This window comes from Copadichromis virginalis, linkage group LG16, assembly GCF_057382275.1.
Source record: "Copadichromis virginalis isolate Kocher_CV1m ecotype Utaka linkage group LG16, C_Virginalis_male_GT1.1, whole genome shotgun sequence".
NCBI classification, from domain to species: Eukaryota; Metazoa; Chordata; class Actinopteri; order Cichliformes; family Cichlidae; genus Copadichromis; species Copadichromis virginalis.
This window is the reverse complement of record NC_140633.1, coordinates 36,780,570-36,786,569: the sequence shown is the minus strand read 5'-3', so window position 1 is coordinate 36,786,569 and position 6,000 is coordinate 36,780,570.

Below are 6,000 nucleotides of genomic sequence, written 5' to 3'. Positions count from 1 at the left end.
TGGCCCACCATTATAGGAAAAATCATAAAGCCTTTGAATGAAAACAAACGCTGTTGTGACAGTGATGTTCACTGTTTTGATGGTATATATGCATCAATCTATCAATCGTTTGTTGTAAGATTCAGATAATTATTTTTTAAAAGCGAGACATTTTAAATGAGAATAAGAAAGAAAAGTATTTCTTTGTGCCCCCCTTTCCCTGTTAATGTCCTACATGCCCCCCTGGCAACACTTTGCTAGATCCGCCCCTGCACAGTTACCAGCTGTCAGCTACCTAAAAAAGGATCCTGGGGTTATTTGTCTCTCAGAAACAGTTGATAACTTCCCTTCAACTCATTCATGTCACCTAAAAGGTAAACCTGTTTCTCCATCACCTGTTCAGCTCTGATGATTCAGTAAGGACATCTCCTGGTTTCATCTTCATGTTTCCCTCTCACCACATATCCAAACCGACATCATGACCAGCAGCTTTTTTGCAGCTGTGGCTCCAGCAAACATCAGCTGATACTAGAAATTAATATTAAATCAATTCTAACAATAGCTGATCAAGCTTAAACGTGCTGCTGTTGTTTAGCGCGACATCCGCTGGTTTCCTCTTTCGGCGCAAAGTGAGCGATAAGCAAACAAGAGAGAAAAGACGATCAGCTGATCATTGATCAGTTTTCATGATTGAAGTAGAAACAGGAGAGGGAGGGGGAGAGAATGAAAGAAGAAGAGGCAGCTGTGCAGCGTAAACACAGAATAACTCCAGCTTTGTGCCTTTTTCATTGTAGCTGAATTACGGGACAAACTGTTCCTTTTCACCTCAATAAGAAACGCGTAATATTTTCTCTGAATACCAGACGGGACGGTTGGCAACTCTAATAACTTATGAACAAAATAAAGTTCAACATCATTAGCTTCATAGCACCCACCCAGCTGTATAGAAACTCCGTCATGCTAGCTAGCACGCAGTACGGAAAAAGTCAGAATAACGAAAATAAACTCCACCTAAACTTGGTTCATATCTGACCCAGAGAGACTGCAGGTCATAACTTCTTACCTGAAGTTCAGTTCACACTTGGACCGGCGGCCGCCTCGGGTCTCTTTTCCTTCTGCGTCCCTTTTCCTTCATCCACCTGCTGGCCTCCACCACTTGCTAATGTTACTGAATCTGTGGAAGCTCCGCGATAGCCACCACACGAAGTAACGAGTAACGACCCTATCTAAATCCCAGTAACGAGTAACGCGTTCCTGGTTTTGGCATAATAACTAGTTACCGTGCTCGTTACCACAATAATAACGTAGTTACTGTAACGCGTTACTTAATAACGCGTTAGTCCCAACACTGGTACCATCAGTGTCAACGTTGCATATCTTCCTGTCCAACTGACATCATCCCTCCTGAGTTCGTTTAAGAGGTTTTACCTGTCATCTCCCCGGTTTCTCTTTATTACAAATCAATGCCTTTCATCTGGCTGCATTTCAGACAGCCAACCTCTTCCCTCTGCTTAAAAAAATCCTCCCATGATTCCACGGTTATACATAATTACAGGCCAATTTCCAAACTTCCCTTCATTAAAACAATGCCTTTAGAAAGCTGTTGCTCATCAGCTCTTTCAGCTACTTGAGTGAAACAAAATTTTTAATTGGAAATTGCAATCCAGTTGCTGACAAATCACAGCACTGAAAGAACATTTTTGAAAATTACTAACAATATTCGTATGCCTCACTGATAAAGGTGAACATTCGATTTTATTGTCTTGACACATGCTCAATCATCCAGGTAAGTAGATCCCGAAAGGTTGATTCTGTTCATCTGGATGTACGTCTACATGAACAGAATCGATTTTATTCTTATGAGATTTATCTGGAGCCTTTGTTACTGATCACACTATTTATATTAACATATTACAAAACTGCATTGGCATCACAGGCACTGCTCCTAAACAGTTTGACAGCTATTTCAGAATTCATTTGAGTCTATGTGTCCTCATCTTCGCCCCCCCGTTTTGTCTCCCAGGGCTCCAGTCTTGGACCAGTTCAGTTTTCTTTATATGTGTGTTATCCCTGGGCCATCTACTCAACAGTTTCAAAAGAAGCCCTGATCATTGCAATGTACTGTAGATCACACACAGGTGTACTTTTCTGTGAAGCCAACCAACCTCAACAACTGTATTGTCAGTTCTAGTAAAACCCATTCTTGTGTTTGGCACAAGATTTCCTCTAAGGCGATCAGTCAGTACATCAGCCCCCTCTGATAAGAACAAATCACCTGATAAGAATGTTGGTACCATCTTTGACCAACATCTGCATTTTGAACACATCTGCATCACTCAGCTGATCCAATCTTCTTTCCTTCATCTAAAAAAATATTGCTAAAATCAAATTGTTGCTGTCATTCGGTCATTTTGAACTTTAATTTTCTCCTGCGTTGATTGCTGTTTTCATGTTTTCATGTGCATCTCTTAGTCCTCCACAGCCCATATCCAGCTGTTGCAGAACACAGCAGGAAGGATGTTAACAAAAATGAGCCGGCACTCACATCTATTCTTTTTTCTCTTCACTGGCTCCCAGTGAATTTCAGAATCTGCTTTAAAATCCTATTATTAACACATAAAGCCCCACTGACAGGCCCCTGCTTATATATGAGAGCTACTGAGACCCTATTAGTGCAGCCAAGGTCTCACATCATCTGATCAAGGTCTTGTAATTGTTCCACCTTCTTACCGTAAAGCCAAATATAATCACCCATTTGAGCCTGTAGCATCCTAAGTTTGGGGAAGCTTTCCTCATCAGGTGAGCTGAATCTGTGATTTGTTTTAAACGACTGCTGAAAACTCATTTTTATTCAGTAGATTTCTCCTAATCTTTCTCCCATTATTTTGAGTCATAGTTTACATCTATTTGTGTAAATGAAAGCGAGTATGTTGGAATGTATGTGAAACAGTATGGTGTTGACTTATCCTTAATGTAGGCTTTTACTAACTGTGAAGCACTTTGTATCTTTGTGTTTTAAAAAGTGCTATACAAATAAAGTTATCATTTTCTTTTTTATCCTTCACTGTGTCTAATACAATAGTTGCCAAAATGACACAGTTTGCAATGATAATAATATTAATAATAATAGCAATAATTCTGAGCTCTTCAGTGCAAGAAGTGAGATGCCTCAGCTATGACCATGAACCTGTCTGCGGAACAAACTAAACAGGGAAGCAAGTTTTTATAAAGTTGTTGAAAAATAAAGGAAAAGTGATCATGATGGATACTTAGCTGCAGACAGTTCGTAACACCAGTTTCCAGACAGTGTGCCAGAGGAGGTTTTTGAAGAACACGCCACTTCAAGCCATGATTGTTCTTTTCCATAAAAGCACAGGGTATATGTGTGTGAAAAATGAGCCCTCAGTGAAAGGAGAAAAAACACACACATACACATGGGGTTAAAGACTACAGGCTCCATTGTTTACCAGAAGGGTGCATTGCTTAACCTAAAGGAATGGTCAGTATGCTCTCTTATATACCTGCAGCAACACAGACACGTACACATATACAAGAAGAAATAGACACGCAAGTGCACATTCCTGTCAGCCTTAGTACGCATAGTGCATTTCTATAATGAATACTTTGATGCCAGTTGCACCAGTTGCCAGTGGTCATGGTGGCAAGAAGTCTGAGGAACAAAGGAGACTGGCTTAAGATTTTAACCTCCGCTGCTCCAGTAAATATCCAGCGGCATAAACACAACACCTCTCCCAAATAAATATTGAACCTCACACCACCATCTCTAATTAAATAATAGCACTGGTGCCCAAGGCAGTTCGTTGCTTATATTAAGATTTGCATTTTTGAAAAACCACACTTCCTCTAAAGGTCCCGAGGTAAATATTAATTTTTGCTCCATGTGTGCACTTTTATTGTTTGAAAAGAATCTGGGAGGAAACAAAAAAAGGGCAAGGTGACCTTTTGAAAATAGCTAGGCCAAATTTGGAAAACAGGAACAGAGTGGTGGTTGTGATGGTTAATGTTGCTGGTGGAACAGAGGTGTGGGTGTGGAGGTGTTGCGAGAAGTCAGCTCTTCCACTCATACTTTCACTCTGTGCCTCTTTTGGTGCCAGGAAGACAACCAGCCAGCAGCAGCACAAGGTAACCTTTCTCTAATTGATGTGTGTGTGTGCGCAGCGCACCAGGCAGCCATATTGTGAGGGAGTCAAGAGTAGCCCAGGCCTCAGCATGTGGCAGGGTTTGACAGGAGGGGGTTGATGCAGCTGTGCAGCTTGAGTGAAGCACCACAATCAGAAGCCAGTGTAATGGGCACAGTCTGAAGAGGGAGCTTTAATTTATCAACAGACTGAAAACTCTCAAATTCCAGTGTTTCACTAGAAAGAAGAAAGAAAAGAGCCAGAGCTTAATGAAAAGAACGCATCCAAGCACCACAACAAATAATTAGAATCTGCTGCAGATTATTATGCAAGCAAATAATTAGTAATCAGTAAGATTTCAATAAACTAAACTAAACTTATGGGATTACTGAGGGTTATTAATAATGAATGGTAAACAAATGCCAAGAAAAGTAAAGTTTTGGGGTTTAGCATTCAAATATTACTTAAAGACATTAAAAGAAAGAACAGCGCAGGGCTCATGTGGCAAATGTGCCCTCTGGAAATGAACTTGAGTGGAAAGTATTCAAAAATTGTGTTTTTATTTTCACATAAATTGTGAGATAGCTCACCTCCAGGCATTTTGGCAGTCATTCCGGTGAATTGTGTAATAAAACACAACGGCTGAATATGACTTTTAAGATATTTTTTTGACTAGTTCCACCCCTCGTTGCCTTCGTTAATGCAGTAAATAATTAAATAAATACAACAGACTCTGAAATAGATTGAATTTGCAGCGCTAACTTCCTCTTTACACTGTGGCCAAAATTGGTGCTGTCCTTGGTGCTGATTCTGTCTGCAGAAGATGGTGTTGTCCACGGTCCTGAATCAGCAGCCAACTGGCGACATGGCAGAGGGCTGCCAGACCACTGACAGCAATAATATGTCCACCGCATGTCCACTTCACCTTTTATTAATCCAGGGAAGCTTTGCTGAACACACTAACACCTACACTGATTTTGTTTGCATGCAATGATGCCTTAGATCATCTTGGGCCAACCAGTTTTTTAGTGTGTGCCAATTATTCATTCAGCTAGAACATTTTTGCCTTTCCTACACAGCACTGTGGTGATAGGGTTTTAAGGCTAATGTTTGCTCATTAACAAATTTCCCAGTCATTCTGATGATGTGAATCAGCAGTGGCCTGGTAATGGACCTGCCTAGACAACAGGAATTTGTGTCTGTGATCACAGTTTTCTTTTCTTCTTTTTTCCCTCTCTTTATTCCTGATTGCCTTTCTTCAATTAAACAGTAACAGCTTGTAGTTTAGGCCATGAGGCTATATTTTAATGCCGCTGTGGAGCCACAAACACCGTATGATAGAATAAAAATGCCAAATGTGACCAGCATATAAAAAGCAGATTCACTCAGCCGCAGTTAATGGACACCAAATCGGAACATGCAGGATTTTTAAGTATTAAGTAAAATGCTGTCACCAAAAACTGAGTCAATCCCTCAGATTTAAACATCCAACTTCAGCGATGCTAAATGGTTTGGGTCTTTAGTGCTGGTTTCCTGCCATAAGAAAGTTGCAAAACAGGTGAATTTGTTTGCTATAACTTACCAATTTTAGGGTTGGGGAGTAGCTGTTTTGATTGACAGTCAGTCTTTAAAAAAGGCAGACAATTGCTGTGTGACAGGCTTCGAAGTAACTGAACTTTACCTCTGCTCTGTATTTGTCTTAAGGAGCATTTTTAATACAATTATCTGACATCCTAGCCAAAGAGCTTAAGTTTAATTTAAAAAAAAAAGTTATTTTATTAATCTGATACTTCACACTAAATTAATTAATGTAACAGACAATTATTTTGATAGTCGACTAGTCAGCAATTATGTAACTATTATTAGCTTACAGCTTGAAGTG